Source organism: Trachypithecus francoisi, unplaced genomic scaffold, assembly GCF_009764315.1.
Source record: "Trachypithecus francoisi isolate TF-2019V2 unplaced genomic scaffold, Tfra_2.0 Lachesis_group13, whole genome shotgun sequence".
Lineage (NCBI taxonomy): Eukaryota > Metazoa > Chordata > Mammalia > Primates > Cercopithecidae > Trachypithecus > Trachypithecus francoisi.
In genome coordinates this window covers 28,141,889-28,161,714 of record NW_022681458.1, presented here as the reverse complement: position 1 = coordinate 28,161,714, position 19,826 = coordinate 28,141,889, and the positions used below count along the sequence as shown (strand labels likewise).

The following is a 19,826-nucleotide window of genomic DNA, read 5'->3' as shown; positions in this document are numbered from 1 at the left end:
AAAAAAAACAATTCATGAATACAAAGATTTATGTTTTGCTATACTATTTTAGAAGGGTAGAGAAAATTGGCTGAACTTGCTAAGAAAACTTAAAAATGTAGACAATAATATTTTTACCTGTTGAAAATGTTAAAAATTGTACTTTCTATTTTTAATAAATGTTTTTTCTTCCCTTTACTTAATATTAAATTAGATCTCAACTCACAGGAACAATTACTATATTCTTTCCAGAAACAAAATCAGTATCCTACAGAGATTAAGGAACTCTTTTGTTTATGAGTTATATTAGAATGTAACTCATACTTAAATAGCTCTATGTAGTTCAGAGTGTTTTCAAATCTTCCATCTCAATAGATCTTCACACTAGAATATGAAGTAGGTGCCATTATTATCCCCAGCAAACCTACAAGAAAACTGAATGCCAGAAAACTCAATTGATTTGAGCAAAATCACACAGCTAGTAAGTAAGTTGAAGAGTTGGGCTTAGGTTTTGTTTTTTGCTTTGCCTTCTAAATACTGTGTTTCTCCATCCCTTTGAAAAGTGAGTGCAGAGGGGTAATTTTACATTTTAGTGAAATAGAGTGAGTAGCTACTTAATTTTGACAGTTCTCATTTATCTGTCTCTTCAGCGTGGACAGACCAGATGGATAGCCCACTATATAGAATGAAATTCTGCTGTCATTTCCTGCCAAACCAAAGTCATTCTTCTCTCCCATGTTAACCAACTGTGTTCACAACCAAACTGCTCTCTGAGTTTTCTGTTTCCAGACTTATGAGAAACAATAGCTGCATGGTGAGTACTAACTTCTGATATGTCAGGTTGATATGACGGTAGTACTAGCCCATCATTGTGAAGTTAAATCTATTGAAAAATAAACCTTGAATACAGCATTTGCTATTACTGCTATATGTTGTTGTTGTCGAATTTTCTTTTTTTTTTTTTTTTTTTTGAGGCAGAGTCTCGCTCTGTCGCCCGGACTGGAGTGCAGTGGCCAGATCTCAGCTCACTGCAAGCTCCGCCTCCCGGGTTTCCGCCATTCTCCTGCCTCAGCCTCCCGAGTAGCTGGGACTACAGGCGCCCGCCACCTCGCCCGGCTAGTTTTTGTATTTTTAGTAGAGACGGGGTTTCACTGTATTAGCCAGGATGGTCTCGATCTCCTGACCTTGTGATCCACCCGTCTCGGCCTCCCAAAGTGCTGGGATTACAGGCTTGAGCCACCGCGCCCGGCCGAATTTTCTTTTTGTTGTTGTTGAGGGAGAAGGGGGAGAAGGTCTATAAAGAATAGTCTTGGTTGGGTGTCGCGGCTCATGCCTGTAGTCCCAACAGTTTGGGAGGCTGAGGTGGGTAGATCACTTGAGCCCACTGGTTCAAGACCAGCCTGGGCAACATAGTCGGATCCCATCTATACAAAAAATTTAAAATGTAGCCAGGTATGGTGGTGTATGTCTGTAGTCCCAACTACTCGGGGGACTGGGACAGGAGTATTGCTTCAGCCCAGGAGTTCAAGGCTGGAGTGAGCCATGATTGTGCCGCTGTACTCAAGCCTAGGTAACACAGTGAGAGGGAAGGGAAGGGAGGGGAAGGGAAGAAGGGAGGGGAGGGGAGGGGAGGGGAAGGGAAGGGAGGGGAGGGGAGGGGAAGGGAGGGGAGGGGAGGGGAGGAAAGGGAAGGGAAGGGAAAAGAGAAAGGAGGAAGGGAAAGAGAGAGAGAGAGAGAGAAAGAACAAAAGAAAGAAAGAAAGAGAGAAAGAAAGAACAAAAGAAAGAAAGAAAGAAAAGAAAAAGAGAAAAAAGAAGGAGGAGAAGGAGGACGAAGGAAGGAAGGAAGGAGAAAGGAGAGAGAGGCAGAGAGAGAGAGAGAGAACAGAAAAGAAAAAAAGAAAAGAAAAGATCTCCATCTATAAACCATCACCATAAATTTCTTGTATACTACCAAGAGAGAAAGCTTGTATTGTCCCACCACAGTTGGGCAGGATACATTTGCCAGCCCAAGTAAAAATATGATTAAAAGAGGCAAAGCTTGTCATCTCCTGATTTTTACTTTCTCTATTTTTTCCTAGCAGCAACTTCCATTTTTCCCAAAGCGCTACCCACCTTAAGGCATCTAATTAGTGCCCACTGGTTTTCCACCCTCCAATTTGATGCCCAGCTTTCTATGACATACCCTAAATGAACAACACTTTGTATTTGGTTTTGTATCACCTACCACAACTAAAATTTACTTTTCACTTCTCCTATCACCTGGAACCCTGCCAAAAGCTTTTTGAGAAACCAATCACCTAATCTGATAAACTGCTAAGCAATATTTAGCAAGAAATTTGACTAACACTTAAAAACACATGTACCCAATTCCAGTTCCCACAACTTACAACTACAAAGTTCAAAGGAACAAAAGAAATAAAAATACTTTCTTAAGAGAAAAAGAGATAAGCTTGAGCTTCTATTTACCCTGAAGTGTATATTTTAAAAATCTATATAGAGATAGATAGATAGATATGGATATCCTGTCATATTCTGTTATAATGTGATAATATGGAAAGGGAGATTCTTTTGCCCACCCATAATTTACAAATACTGTATCAGTGAACTTCTAAAGTTGGAAATTACTTTAAAATAATTTGGGAGGGAAAGTATTTTGGGATATGGCTAAAAAATATTGACTAGAATTGATAACTATTAAAGCTCATTGATGGAGGCACAAAGATTTATTAAACATCTACTTCTCTATATATTTAATTTTCAACATCAAAGGAAAGAAAAAAGAGGAGAACAAATCAATCAATGAATGGGGGAGCAAAAGTTACAAAACTGCAACTATTATAATTCAGAAAACTTTGAAAATGGTTGAAATAGAAAATAAGTGAAAAAACCCTCTAATAATGTATGACAGTAAGAGACATGGGTAAAATGCAAGTGATTAAGACTAGTTCAAAATAAATGAGAACTAAATGTTCAGAAAAGACTTTTAAACATTTTCTTACATCTAGTAAATTTTGATGTATCTAGTGAATATTTTTAAAGGAACAACATTAATTTTTAAATCATTGACAAATTTAAGATAAAGGACATGGGCTAACCATAGCAAGAAATGGTTTAATGATACCACACATATCACTGACTCAAAATCCTAAATAATTCTAATAGGCTTGACAATTGTAACACATATGGAAGGGGAAAAAAGGCTATTTACTAAGCTACTTCTCTAATCTATTTAATAAGGGACGAAATGTTTGGCACCATCTTGACCTATTGTTAAATTAGTCCTAATCATTAAATACCCCTTTCATAAAGAAAAAAAATTTGGTGTTAGGTTGAGTTTTTTTAGTATAAATCTATTACAACTAATAAAAAAGCAATTAGAGTTTCTATTTATATGTCCAACATGTATTAGGTCGGTGGAGGCCTACAGTCTAGAAAGATGAGTAAGGCAGAACCCTTGCCCACGAGGCTCAAGTGGAGACACACCAGGCCTGGGAAAAGTACAGGAGGTAGTTCAGGAAGACTTACAGTATACAGAGCTGGCCAGTGGTTATCCCAGCAATCAACAAACTGGAAGATGGCCCAAAGGTACACTGAAATCAGGATATTAGCCAGAACGGAAGAAGAAAAAAAAAAAAAAAAGGAACAGGTATGTGAGTATGTCATTAGTAGATTCAATTAAATCCAGTATCTATAACATCCTCAAAGTAGATGCAGGACAGGTGATTGGCAATGATCCAAATCAAAGTCACAGAAGTAATTCACTCTTTTAAACATTTATTGAACTACAAAGAGCTCAAAGTCCAACATAGACAGAAAGTCAACGAATAATGAGACTATGGCATGATGAGTGCACTAATAGATGTGTGGACTCAGGTGTAAAGAGAAGATACCAAAGGAGCTTGGATAAGTTGGGGAAGGTTTCTCAAAGAAGATGACTGAATTACATCATCAGGTGCCAGTCATGGGGAAAGTGGGTTTCCAGGGCAAGAAACTCAAGACCCTGAGAGCAAACCATAAACTCATGCCCTGAGGAAGTGAGGTACCAAGGTCAGACCAGAACTGACATTAAATGCGACTGTGTACTAAACTAGTGAGCTACTACACCCCTCCTAATATCCTCTGGGGGTAGGGTCCAGAATCTGAGTCCATTAACGATATTCAGCTGTAAAGGTCAGAGGTCTGGCTGCAAAGTCAGGCAGGTCTTTAAATATATTTTAATAAGAACTAAACTAGTTATATTTTAATAAGAACTTTACAGACCTAAAGAAAGGTCTCTGAAGAGCAAGTGGGATTCATGATCAAGTTAAAGGCAAGTGAGGTCGACTACAAGTTACCCAACAGTGATGAAAAATCTAGGATTTTGATAACATATCAAACAGAAATTTTTCTAGTTTTGTTCTATACAGTGTTATGTGCTATATGTTAAAACAGTTTTTCATGAAATCAAGCAGCAATAAATGTATACTGAAGGCTTACAATAGAAAAATTATTGTGCTAAGTTTGGGGAATAAAAATAATGATAAAGAATGATCCTTACTCTCAAGAAGTTTACAGCCAAATTAAGGAAATAAAACAGCTATCTAGAAATATGAACAAATATACAAGGTACAGCAAATGTCAATAGGTCTCTTCTTTTATATGACAATGTACTTTTTACTAGCTTATCCTGTGATGTTATATTCATGCAAGAAATGGTAAGATTTATAATGATAAAAACATGGGTAAAAGGAAGAAAAGGCCCATTTACACAAAAGAATCTGGGCTAATGTTGGCAATGAAGCAAACCCTCTGACTAAGTCAACTTTAAAACTTTGGAACTTAACACATATATAGTCAATATCCCATATCATTCAAATTACTCAAGACACTCAGTATATAGAATATAAAGAAATATTTAGATCATCTGAACTTGCCTATTATGAAGCAAGGGTTAAAAATAATCTTCTTCAAAGTTTGGAGAGTGTGTGAGTAAGAAACACCTGCTGTCAACTCCATACAGATAGCAAAAGGACTCATAAATTTCACTGACAATTCTTTTAAATGGGGTTTCAGCTAATTAACTCATTACATCCATAAACACTGGGGACATTTCACTACTTTTGACAGTTCAAGTTTTCCTTCTAAAATATGTTTGCAAAATATAATTTCAGAGGAGAAATGTTGCTTTGCTTTGCAGGGTTTTTAACAATTCATTTAGAGGTCCAGAAAAGCATTTTATATTTCTTCTACTTCATATGTCTGCTTATTTGATGGTAATTTGATACCTCTGAGACAACAAAATGACTTTTTAAACCTTCAGTTAAAATGAGCCATATAATTGAAAAGTCTATTAAAAACTATAGCCAGAAAGTAAGACACACTAAAATTAAACACTAAGTAACGAAAACACTCTGCTTTTACAATGTTTGAAGTTCAAACATAAGTTCTAGTGCAGGCATCTCCAAACCCCAGGCGAGGGACCAGTAGGAACCAGTAGGAAATTGGCCACACAGCAGGAGATGAGCTCCATCTATTTTTACAGCAAGCACTTCCCATCTCTCATACTACTGCCTGAGCTCTGCCTCCTATCAGATCAGCTGCAGCATTAGGGCATTAGATTCTCATAGGACGGCGAACCTTTTTTTTTTTTTTTTCTGAGACAGAGTTTCACTCTTGTTGCCCAGGCTGGAGTGCAATGGCGCAATCTCAGCTCACCACTACTCACCACAACTTCTGCCTCCCGGGTTCAAGCAATTCTCCTGCCTCAGCCTCCCAAGTAGCTGGGATTACAGACATGCGCCACCACGCCAGGCTAACTTTTCTTTTATATATATATATATTTAGCAGAGATGGTGTTTCTCCATGTTGGTCAGGCTGGTCTCGAACTCCCAACCTCAGGTGATCCGCCCACCTCAGCCTCCCAAACTACTAGGATTACAAGTGTGGGCTACTGCGCCCGGCCTAGGATGGCGAACCTTATTGTGAACTGTACATGCCAGGGATCTAGGTTGTGTGGTCCTTATGAGAATCTAAAGCCTGATGATCTGTTACTGTCTCCCACCACCCCCAGACTATCCGGGACTATCTAGTTGCAGGAAAACAAGCTCAGGACTCCACTGATTCTACATTATGATGAGTTATAGAATTATTTCATATATATAACAATGTAATAATAATAGAAATAAAGTGCACAATATATGTAATGCACTTGAATCATCCCCAAACCATCCCCCACCAATCCCCAGGCTGTGGAAAAACTGTCTTCCACAAAACCAGTACCTGGTGCCAAAAAGGTTGGGGATAGAATACAGATTATTTAGAGTAAGCCAGGCCTCAGTTTAAACACCCAAACTGACACTTGTTACCTACCAATTATTCAAGTACACCTGTCTAATCTACAGTAAAGTGAGCATATGATGTGGAATTCAACCACCTTGATTTTGCATCCCAAACCTGTCACTTACCAGGTGTATACCACAGAGCATATTAGTCAGCCTCAGCTTCCCTAGAATGCTTCCCTGGCTTAGAAAATTGAGATAATAACTTTCTAGGGATGCTTTAAGGAGTAAATTATATAGAGTATATGAAAGTACCTCACACAGTACCTAACATATAGGGATACTCAACAAATAGTAGTTCTGTTCCCCACTCCAAAAGATTTTCCTAAACTACAGTTTACTCACAGCAATATTAATTTCATTCTTATGGCCAGTGTTAGAAAAGTGCTTAGTCATTGTTTTTATTATGGATTGGGGTAAGGAAATGAACATATATGAAATCTTATAGAAGTAACAAAGTCTACATAAAGATTTTTGAAAAAATCATTAAATGATAAAATATATCTATGTCACTCTAAAAAAGAAATTGAAAAAAAAAAAAGGTTCCTTCAACTCTCCCTTTCTTAAGTATTTTCTGTTACTACTAAGTCCCAGTATCAGGTGATGAGCATTATCTTCAAGCCTTTTACACACAAAAAAAATATTATCAGGCCTTCTCTAATCTGAAAGAATACAATAACATGAAACCCTGTTGAAGTTGTATTTTGTAAACTTTACAGCCCTTCCCTGTTTCCCCATCACATACATACAAGTCTCTTTGCTTATGTAGTATCCCTTTGCATTGGATGTCCTCATTTGTCCTCATTTTCTAGCTTTCATGATTCAAGGTCCAGCTTCAATGTGATTTCCTAAAAGAATATCCCTTTCTGACCAATTTTGGTGAAATTAATGGCTCCTAACAGAATAGTGAATCTACACTGCAAATATAATTTAACTGCTGCTTCTATTACACTGTACACTATGATCTAAGAACAATCTTATTCATCTCTGCATTCCAGGCACTTAACACAGTGGCTGGCACACAATAATGTTCAAAAAATGTTTACAGAATCAAGCTGAATTCTTTCCCAAGTCATCTTTCTCTTTTAAAACACTTAGAAACAGATGACGTTAAAAGCAATTTTTAGTAAGCATTTTTTAAATCGAAAGGTGAGCTCCTTCTTTTATTAAAATGCACTAAACAGCAACTAAATATTTTTCAAATTATGTATGTTTTTAAACAAAAAGCCTTTTGGACATATGTTCTTATTATGAGACAAATTTGCCAGCAAGGCAAGTGAGACACTATTGACATCTTAGGGCTTCTATATTAACATACCAACACTAATTATATTAACATATTTCAATGGGATTCATTTAAATGTAGCTTTGTTTAAAAATCTAGTTAGGACTTTATTCACTGTGATCTTATTCCAGAAACTATTTTTAAAGTTTTATTTATAAATGCAGTAAAATTAGAGTTTATTCATCAACTCATGAGAGTCGGCAGTGCTGGTTTCACCATGGTGTAATAAAAGAATGAGAGAGCGGATATCTACTCAGCAAAGGTGTTGCAGCATTAATGATAGGGAAACTGACCTGAGAAAAACACCTGAAACCCATAACATAATCTGTAGAATGAAGGAGGCAACATGATGTTGGGTCAGCCTGCCAGACAATACATGCACTCTATTTAAGAACTATTGTATCCTGCTGTATAACCTCGTCATGTTTTGCTATACATACAGAAGAGCAGGTCTCTTTTCTCAATTATCCTTAAGGAGGTTGCAGCCTTGTTAATGATAGGTGTCAAGATCTCCAAAAGAGATGGACTTTACTCACTGGAAAATGCTGAGACTTTCCGGGATCACTCTGGCCAAGTTCTTAAACTTGAGAAGGTGGTGATTAAAAGTTAGCAAGTGGTTCTGTAGTGGTGAGACGTGGGGTAAAGAATAATTCCTAACCCAAACTGAGGGCAACACCAAATGCCAACTTCACCAAATTAAAGAACACAAAACTGCGTAGGACAGGAATCATTATTCCACTCAAAACAGAAATCATTTGGACCTAGAAAAAAAACTTCTGAATTTTCACCTAAACACTGTACTAGTGAACCTTATGTTCGGCAATATTCAACAATACTTCTTAGCATTTAAATATAACTCCATGTGAGCATGTAGAATCCAGGGAAAGAATCTTTGGAATGCTGTAACTGTTTTGAATAGTTCATATCCTGCAAATACCTACATCCAAAAAGAAAAAAGGGTTGGAAGAAAACTGCAAATGTTACTAATTTACCAGTACTAAACACCCCCAAAATATAGTTTTAACAATGCAAAATAATATATGATATGATGTACGATTTACAAAAAACAGACTAAAATAAGCTCTAAATTTCTGTGGATAAGATGAATGTGTGTGGCTGAAGGGAAGCAAAAGCGATCTTGATCCCATGGTATTAAGGTAGTTCAGGTGAGTATGGTTATTTTTCACACATAAACACTAGCCAGGAAGCTCACCTTTACTCCATATCCCTAAAGATGTCCAGAGATTGCTAGGCTTCCTCAGCAGTGACTACAGGGACTAGGAACTCTTTCAGAGAGACCCTCTACTCTCCAGCCTCCAAACAGTCAGGCACCAGTCAAGCAGCCCCTGGCTGTGCTCAAGCAAAGAATTTTAGGAATGGGGAAAGGAATGGCATATTCCCTAGAGAGGTTAGTGTGGAATGGGAGTGGAGGGGGGAGGAAGAGAGGGCACCCTTCACATCCCTGTCAATCAACTATTATTAACTATTATGCTGATGGAATGGAATCTAACTTTATACTAGCTAAGTAAGACTGGCTTTCCTCCAGGTTCAACACTATTGCCAAAAAACAAACTGTGGTTTTATTAAGTGATCTGGCCTTTGCTCCATAAAGATCTCTCTGTTAATGCAATAGGGAGAGTATCAATATAATATTCTCTAATATATATTTGCTCTGTTCTGAATAAAACCTTCCACAGTACCAGTACACTTAAAGTGGTCATCTTAGGTTTTGAAACAAAAGGTAGGGGAAGTCAAATCAGTGGAAAACCTGAGCAAATCAAAGGTCTTCATATGCAATTGTATAGTAAAATTGACCCACGCAGAGCAGAGAAAAAAATGCTAATTTAAATACTGCCTGTTGCTGTATTTGACTCATTATTTCTGTGGGAACTTTGATTTGCATAAAGGCATGGCAAATCTTAAGAGGCAGCAAACACTCATGTCACTAATCACACGTGTAATTCAGAAAGTTCCTCACATGTACGCATAAAATTCAAAATCCTGATTTTAATACTTTGTAGTTCTGAGGATGAAAATGCAACTCATTTAAAAAGAAAAAGTTGTTTTATTTACATTAGTGTGGTATATATATATACTGCACATGTGAAATGACTATCCATTACTAATTATTAATTTATATCCTATCTCATTCCAAAGCTGATATTTAAAATCAGTTTTAAAAATAATGTTCCTGGCCAGGCACAGTGGCTCACACCTATAATCTCAGCACTTTGAGAGGCCAAGGCAGGGGGATCATTTGAGGTCAGGAGTTTGAGACCAGCCTGGCCAACATGGTGAAACCCCCTCTTCACTAAAAACATAAAAATTAGCCAGGCATGGTGATGGGCAGCTATAATCACACTACTTGGGAATCTAAGGCAGGAGAATAGCTTGAACCCAGAAGGCTGAGGTTGCAGTGAGCCGAGATTGCGCCACTGCACTCCAGACTGGGCAACAGAGCGAGACTCTGCCTCAAAAATAAATAAATAAATAGAGTTCATTTTATGAAAATTAATAACAATAACTGAAGATATTTATTAGGTGCTAATTACTTGCTAAGAATTACACTGAGTTTCACAAACATTATCTAATGTTACCTTCAAAGAACCCAGTGAAATAAGTAATATATCCCCACCTATAAGTGAGGACACTAAATCTTAAAAAACTGTTTGGCAGCTTTGGTTCTCTGCTGCATTTTAAGGGAAACCTTAATTGCACTACACTGCAGGAGCATCCTGGCTCTCGAATCCTTTGGCTAAGACATTTTAATTAAGACTCGTCTTCATTTGAGATTCTAGGAATGAATCTCAAGCTTCACCTGTTCAAAACAGAGCTCTTCACTTCCCCAAGTCCTCTCCTGCCCCAAATCAGTGACATCACTATTCACCAGGCTACTTAAGCCAAACACTAGCAGTCACTCCTTAGACCTCTTTTTCCCTCACATGCTGCTTCCAATCCATCAGCAAGTCCAACAGGCTCTACTTACAAAAGACATTTGGCCACTTCTCACCATCCCCACTGCTCCTGCTCTAGTTTAGTTGGATCCACCACCATCTTTCACACAGATCACTTTCACGCAGACCTTCTCACTTCAGCACAGGCCTCTTCACATCCGCGCAGGTCTTCTCACAGGCCAGCTTGCTTGCAGTCCTCTCTCTTTGTCCATTCTCCACATAGAACCCGGATAATTTTTGAAATATATGATCATCCCCTATGGATCTCTCCCCTCTTTCAGACCACTATAACCAAACCAAACTAATAGTCTTGTTGTTCCTCAAGTACATCAAACATGCAAAGTTTTACAATTCCCAAGAATAATTCTAACTAGAAAATCTACTGCTTTTGTAATAGAACATTTTTGGCTGACAGATCATGGGCCAAAAATTTAACCTCCACTCTCCAGCCCCAATCTGGTTTGTAACCATGTATATGTATGGCAACCCTTATTCTGTTAGGGGGAGAAGGAGGAGGAAATTGAACTCCGGGTTAGTAAAAGGTAAGTATAGAGAGAAAAGTAGAGCCTAGCATCTGTTCTTCATTGGACTCCTTGCCTGAGATTAAATGCTTATAGTAAAGGAATGACAGCCAAAAAATGATAGAACTAAAATGAAATTCTGGAAAAGAGACTATGACCAGAAACTGATCAAGAGACACTTCCTGATACTCTGGGCACTAGCAGAGCTTCTTTAAGGCCCAGACAATATAACATCATACACAGCTGGGCAGAGACTTCCTGCCAAAACACCCAGAAGCCACACGTGGCATCCTTGACACAAGCACTGGTTTTCTCCTGATGGGGAGTAACAACAAAAGGTCTTTGCCAATTGACTTCCTGAACTGTGGATGCAAACATTTGGGAACTAGGGGAGAAATGGGGGCAGTGTGTGCTAGTGCCAGCTGAGAGAATGGTTTCTGGACATATGTGAGGTGACAGTGGATTCCTAGAGGGTCACAGGAACATGGTGAAGAAGGTGAATTTATATGAATCAGGCCAGTGGGGCCAGTAGTAGAGAGTCAGAACTATCTCAATCTGCTCACTAAAGTATATGTGTCTTTATGCAGAAGTCAAGGCTGGTAAGGTCTGTAAACATCTTGGTTCTGCCTTTAGGTTAAGTCCAATTTCTTTTTCTTTTCCTCTAATATTTCCAAAGGAGATTAAACAAACATGGTCTTTTCTGTCACTAACTCCAGGTTCATTTACTTTGGCATTCACATTTCTATCTGATGCTTTGGCTATACACAGACAGACAGAAGATAATTATACAATAAGATGGTTTTATATCATACTCTATTTTCACCAAAAAATAAGTCAATTTAAAAACTAGGGTTCTTTAAAAATTGCAGATGTAATGAATTAAGGTAAGATAAAGTTATAGTACAGTAGGGTGAGCCCTTAATCTATTGTGACTAGTGTCCTTACAAAAAGGGAAAGTTTAGACAAAGACATGCATACGGGGTGAATGCTGTGAACATGAAGGCAAAGATGAGGGTGATGCAGTTACAAGCCAGGAACACCAAGGAATATCAGCAGCCATCAGTAGCCAGGGGAGAGGCATATAGCAGATTCTCCCTCACAGCCCTCACATGAAACCAATACTGCTTACACCTTAATCTCAGACTTCCAGCCTCCAGAACTGTGAGGCAATTGATTTTTCTTGTTTAAGCCATCCAGTCTGTGGTAGTTTGTTATAGCAAACCCAGGAAGTTAATATAGGATCAGATGAGATATATTTTGGGGACCAGAAAGGAGACGCAGAAGTGATCGGGACACTACAGCAAGAACATTTTGAAGTGCTTCAGAGGAAAGGAAAGGTGCCAGAGGACCAGAGATGGGCTAATTTTATGATTTTTAAAGGCAAAGGATGTGAATTTTGCAAATCTAAGATAAATATGCTTACAATGAACCCATTAAAATTGGAAGGCAAGTGTTTGTGTAACAACTTTTTAAAAAGTATGATCCAATATGGGTTCACTAAAAATAATATTTTTATTGTTGATGGAATTATTAAACTGATAGTTTAAAAATGTGGACTTTGTTCATTATGAACTTAATTCCAAATCTGAAGAAAGCTCTCAAGTGTTCTTGAGGTCAATATGGAGAAATATGTAGGAAATAATATGAGAGGTACATTTATAACAGGTTGAACAACCACACCCAAAGAGTACTGATTAATGAAAAGATGTTAACTTGAAAACAGATCTGAAGTTGTGTGCCACAGGGCTACTTTAACAAGATTGAAAAGAAACTTGCAAGGCATGTTTATCAAACCTGTGCATGACACACAGCTGACAAGGATACCTGATCCCCTCAATGGCTGAGTTTCGATTCCAGAAATCATCTGTCTAAAGAAAGAAGGAATTAGAGATGTTAACCAAGAGAAAAACAACAGGGAAACGTAGATATGAGATCAAGATTGGATTTAGGGAAGATGTGGGACCAAAGCAGCTTATGCAAAAAAGATGTGAGATCTTAATAAAAGAAAGAATATTCTATTTCTCTGTATAACTGTCACTCTAGTGCTAATATATTTTACTTAATTATTGCTGGTCCTCTCCATGGCCACTAGCTTCCCTATTTCTTCCCTTACATTTTCCAATCCACTCTGTGAAAGACAGTATAAGCTATGTGTGTGCATGTGTGTGTGTGTGTGTGTTTGGGTACACATACTATTTTTATTTATTTTTATTTATTTATTTATTTTTAGTTTATTATATTTTTATTCATTTATCTATTGTATTTATTATACTAGTATATGTATATGTACACATACTATTTTTGAGACAGGGTCTCACTCTGTTGCCCAGACTGCAGTGCAGTAGCACAATCAAGGCTCACTGCAGCCTTGATTTCCTGGGCTTAAGTGATCTTCCCACCCCAGTCTCCTGAGTAGCTGGGACCACAGGTGCACACCACCACACCTAGCTAATTTAAAATAATTATTTTGTAGAGATGGGATCTCCCTATGTTGCCCAGACTGGTTTTGCACTTCGGGACTAAAGCAATTCTCCTGCCTTGGCCTTCCCAAAATGCTGAGATTACAGTGCGAGCCACTGTTCCTGGCCTATAAGCTCTCTTTTATAAACTGTAACCATAATAACCTCCTCTACCATTTCAATGTACAATTATGGTCATATTTAAACTTTTACTTCAAATATAGCTGGCTAGAGTTCTCACTTTCCCCAGAACTTCAGTCTACATACCATGCCATGCAGAGAGTTGGTAAGCCATAATTAATCTGCTACTCACAAGGCTAATGGTCTTTTATCATCTAGCAATATTAGTCCCCCCTGTGATGGTACCATCCCGCCGCCCTGTTCAAGCTACAGTGATGATCCTATTTCCTTTGGTGCCCAGCTCAGTCAAGGGTGCTCTACTTCTGTGTTTGCAACTACCATTACCAGCTGTTCTCCCCTAAGGTACTAACTACACTGATGACAGCACATACATAATTTTCTATCATCAGCCCCATCAGTTCAAAAGGGCTTCTCTTGAATCTTGGTTGCCAGGTGGGGTCCCTTTTTTGTCCTCAATGTAACTTCATTTCAGGAATCTCATTGCCCTTTCCAGAGACTGGGATTAAGTCAGTGCCACACAGCTCTATGTCAACAGAGACTAGATATTAGTTCTTTCTCTCCCAGAAGGCGCTGGGCATCTTGTGTAAACTGATCTCCTCCCCAGGAACCAGCTTTACAGAGCAGAATACAAGTGCATTCTCAGGGAGTGGCAGACTTTTATTAATGAAGTCAGAAAGTTTTCTGCTCTATGACAAAGATTGCGTACCTGCTCTGTATTTGCTTAACTAAGAAAGTTATTCAAGTAATACAGAAGATGAGCATTTCTAGATTTAAATATCTGCTCTTCTTCCCACCCAACACCTAAAAAACTCATAAATCAAATTCTACCAAGTCAGTGTTCAACACTATTTCAATAGTTGTTTGTTGCTTTTAGGATAAAAATCCAAACTTCTTCCTCAAATCCTCAAAAAACAAAAATGTATATAACATGGCTCCTTCTCACCTCTCCAGCTCCATCATGAGCCACTCCATCTCCCTCTATAGTAGGCTCACAGGCCGTCTTTCAGTTCTTTGGTGAACATATTATAAAAGCCAACTTTGTCCTGCTGTAGGGCCTTTGCACATACATACTGGTCTCACATACTCTACTGCTATCTGAGTAGCCCCCTCCTTACCTCCTCCATAGTTTAAATTTCACTTACTCTAAATTGTCAATATAAACTAAGGACCTGATACTCTCTTTAATTATAATGTCCTATTATCTTTATTTTACAGCATCTAATATAAATTATTACATACTTATATATGTGCTTACATTTTTAATGCCTTCTTTCACACTGTAAGCTCTATAAGGACAAAGCCTTGTCTGTTTTGTTCACTGCTGTAGAGCAAGCTTAGTGCCTGACCCCAAAGAAGCCTCAAGAAATATTTTATCAGATAACTGAAGGAATAACTAGAAATACCCAATAACAGAACCACTAGCTTTATTGTCTTGGAAGAAATCTTCATTGTAAACCACGTTTTGCACAAAGGTTTCTAAGTTGGGAAGAAAGATGAACTACATGGCCTTGAACTTTCCAGTTCTGGAACTAATACATTGTAAGACATAAGCTGCTATGTGGATTCAAAGAAGAGAAGGTCATTCTTATTTGGGAAGTTAGTAAAAGTTTCAAGGAGGAATTACTTGAAATATAATCGAGATATAACTTAGAGGAAATGTTTGATTTGAAACTGCACAAGATAGAGAACTTCAGAGACGTGACCATGCGAAAAGGGAAATATAAAAAGGTAAATGAGAACATCTTGTGTGAGAAGATAAACCTGAGTTAATCTGAGAAAGATATGGATTAACAAGTTAAGCAGACATGGTAAAGTGAGTTGATTAAGAAGTTTGAACTGGGTTCAAATTTCCATCTCTTGGGGGAGTGATAAAATTTGGGAGATTCATCTGGCTCTGCTGAATATGTCAGATGGATAAGTAGATAGGAATAAAGAGTAACTAAGGGGCTACCAATCTACCATAACTGTTATGAAGCTTGGAGTAAAGATAGGGTGATATCTATGTATTTAACAATTCTATAAATTGGCACACAACAGAGAGGCTGCAGTTCCCACAACCAATAGCAGGAGAGAGCTGGCAAGAGACTACCATAGCTTCAGGGGCCCATGTAAGTACTATTTGCTGGTGTGCCAGCACTGACACCAGGATACCATCTTTCCTGGAAGAATCTGAGACCCCCCCTAGCCTGGTAGAGAACATCCATAGGCACACTGAGGCTGAGATGCATGGGCTGGGACACAGGCTGGTTAGCCAGTTGACAGCATATTAAGCAGGGTACCCACAAAGCTCTTGGGATGGAGTATAGGTACTCAATGGACTTGAGGAAAAGTCTCTTTCTCTAACCTATACAAAAGTATTTTAATATTTTAGCAATCAGTATAATTATATATATAAGTGCTGGGTGAATATCAGCCGGGTAAAGAAGGGCTACATAAGATGTGGACCAGCAAGAGGAGAGAGGACAGAATCAAATCAAAAGAAATCTTAAAGGAAAAAGAACAAGATACCAGATGACAGACTATGAGAAACAAAGAATATTAAGTAATCTGATTCCAAGATTTCAAGTCTGAAGAACCATATAGGTGACAGTGTTATATTAATAACAGACATTAGGTATTTTGGAAACAGAATAAATTTGAGTGAAGTGGTATATGAGAATTATGAGTTTTTAAATTATTGAGTTGCAAATGTTATTTGTAATTGTTCATAAACATCCATAAAGACAACTAAAAGTACAAACCTGAAGTTCAGATCTGAACTCAGAGTTACAGACTTTGGGGAAAACTATGCAAATATCAGTGTAAATGTGATAATAATAAACTCTTTAAGTAAGTAAACATTAAAATGAATTCTGAATAAATGTGCATATAGATAGCTTTCTTTTAGGATAAAGTAAATTAAAATTGACCAAAACATATCATTAAATTAAAAATTAGAATGTTGTAAAATATACTAAATAAATCATTTTTAAATATCCAAGATTCATCTTAAAATGTCATTCCCAAACTGGGGTGCATATTAGACTCTTTGGGTAACTTTTAACATCATACTGGTGCTTGACCAATTAATGGGAATCACTGAATTAAAATAGTCTGTACAATGAACATATGTAAAGTCAAATCTCTTAGAAAAAAATAATAATCGTCAATGAAGAGGTTTAAAAAATAAAGATTTATCTAGACACTGTAAAGAGTTTAAACATAGAAGAATCAAAAATTTAAAACCATGCATATGTTATTTAACCACAGGTATACCATAAAAATTTTAAAGATTAAAATGTTTTTGTAAAAATCAGTATGTCTTTCAAATTTTTTAAATCTAGTTTTACTAAAGATTCTTATGGTAGAAATGTGTGTTAATGAAAAGTTGAACAAATTAACATTTCCGTTTATGCTAAGAAGCACACTTCACTATTTCACTAGATCTAAAGAAAAATAAGTTATTAAGTTTCTACAGAAGAAAAACTCGGGGAAAATTCCCAATTTGGTGTTTCTAGCTCATCTAAGGATATTGTTTCTATCTACTAAAGAGGTAATTATAGATATTTGAAATAAAATTTAAATAGTATGGCTTGGAGAAAAAAATTCCCATTTGTAGTATCTTTAACAGTAATTGATAGTCATAAGGAACCCATCTCCGGGTTACAGTAACCACTAAATATTATACAGCTTATAAGAAGGTAAGCCAGAAGATATGTCCAAAAGAGCCTGGAAGAGGTACTGGAGAAGAGGGTATAGCTGAAGTCTCAATAAAATAGCACCCATTCACTAAGGATATGTTACCTGACCAAGAGAGCATCACACTCTAAACTTGATGTGAATTTCACATGAAAGAAACTTGATAGCCAGAGAATCAATACAAAATACTGACTCTAAAAATGTCTTAGAATGTCTAAGAATAGCAAATCAAGCATGGCCCGACCAAAATAAAGCTGCTAACTATATGTAAAAACTTTGTTTTCTATTCTTTTTCTGATTACGAAAGTAACAATGCCTCACTATATAAAAACAGGTATTTACAGAGATATTTAAACCAGTACCTAAACCTGCCCCTACTTTTAACATTTTAGCATGTTTCTTTTCAAAAAAAGTTGAGATTTTATCTATCGATAAACAAATAATGTATGGACATATATATAATACACTATAAAGTATTTACCTCTCTATAAACAACATGTCATGAAGCATTTTCATGTCATGAAGAAATTCTTCATCAGCATAATTTTTAAGACTATATATACTTCAACTTCAACATGGAATAACCATGATTTACCTAAGCACTGTACCGAAAGTGTTTTCCAATAATACCACTCCAGTGTCCACTTTTGTGGATAAACCTGTCTGTATTTCTAATAGGTTTCTTAAAATTGAAGTCTTAAAGAAGGCATTATCAGGTGAAAAGAGAAGGCAAGCTATATAAAACTGCCATCCAAAATGAGGTGTCAATTTAAACTTGCATGAGCACTGTGTATAAACAACATTACCAATGTAATCAATAAAACCAGCACAATATTACTGACGTTAAACAATCTTAGTAGTTTTCTTCATTTATAATACGGTGAGTAAAATATGGTATTTTATTATTTTAAAGTGTATTTCATTAAGTGAAAGTTGGGATGAACATTTCTTCTATATTCTTATTTTTAAAGCATTTTAAAGATGAATTTGTTGTGTTAATTATTAATTCCTGAGATTACAAAAGTTTTTATGAAAAATGCCAATTTAAAATCAATTATTGAAAGACTAAACTATTATTTTCTATATTTTTAAAGACCAAGAGATAATACATCAAATATGCAGTAAAATCAAGGCTAATGGCATGCAGTTTAATGAGATAATTAATTAGCTTTTTATGCTAATTAGTACAACTGGGAATCATTCTAGTTAACTATGGTGATTCTAAAAAATATGCAGCAGTTGGAAATATCGGATTTATAATAATATAAATTGATATAAAATATTTCAAAATGTTTTAATAATCATAGCTAAAGAATTAAAAACTTATATGTCTGTCATAATTGAAAAATAAGTAAAACTAAAACTCAACACCATTAAGCAAACAGTTACACTGTATAACTTGTATAACATTTTACCAAATATCTCTCTCTGGGCTATTTTTTCCCCATACTTCTTGATGACATACATTTAAAATCCTAACATTCATTCCTGATTTCATATTTTAGAGTATTCAGAAACCTTCACATTTAGCCTTTATGTGCAGTAGATGAGTTATTCAAATGACTTTTAAGATCAATCATACCCTTGAGAATCTATGACTTATAAAATATAATTAAACTTAATTAATAGCTCTTTAAGTACTGACTTCGTCATATACAAGCAGAAATTGTGACTCCTACATTAGAAGTGATTGTATCATAGAACCTGACACATAGCACATAGAAGTGGTCAATAAATGCCATTCCCTTTCCCCTAACTTCCAGCTCACCCCCTCTGTTCTCTATCTATATGTACTTGCTGACAAATCAAATTTTTATTTGTAATTAAAAAGTGAAAAAATATAATTACATATTTACAATATCTATTGTCAAACATCCTTACCTTAAATTAAGGATTGAATGTAATCTGGCAAGGAACAGAAGTATATTAAAGGACCTTCTAATTCTACATTTTTGAAAAAGACCCTATAAATTAGAGGAAACTTTTTATAAAAGTGATTAACAGTTAATATGAATTAACCTCAAAAAAATCACAGAAGTTAGGTCAGTGATATCATTCTATATCCATGACTCTAGATCTTCACTGTGCATCAGAATTATCTGGGGAAATTAATAAATCATTATAAATGCCTGAGCCCTACCCCTATTTTTATTAAATTGGTATGGGATGGAGTCAAGATATCAGTATTTTTTAAACATATCCAGATGATTCTAATGTGCAGCCAAAGTTGAGAATCACCATTCTACATATTGAGAATAAATAAACTACAGAGTAGAGTGACTTGCAAAATGAGACTAGAATCCAAGTTTCCAATTTTAGGACTTATAAGAAAATCTCCTCCTGGAATCAAAAGAGGTTTGAATATGTATTATATAATATGAAGATATTTAAACATATTGAGGTACCCATGACATTTAATTGGCATTCAACCTTACACAAAATGATGATAGTCAACAAATGATCACCCTTACTACTGCCATAAATGATCC

General features: G+C 36.4%; 1 protein-coding gene across 12 annotated transcripts in view; it reads right to left on the bottom strand.

The window, feature by feature from the left end:
- Nucleotides 1-19,826, bottom strand: part of IKZF2 (IKAROS family zinc finger 2) — a 156,867-nt gene that overhangs the window by 81,797 nt on the left and 55,244 nt on the right. The gene's annotated exons all lie outside the window — the stretch shown is intronic.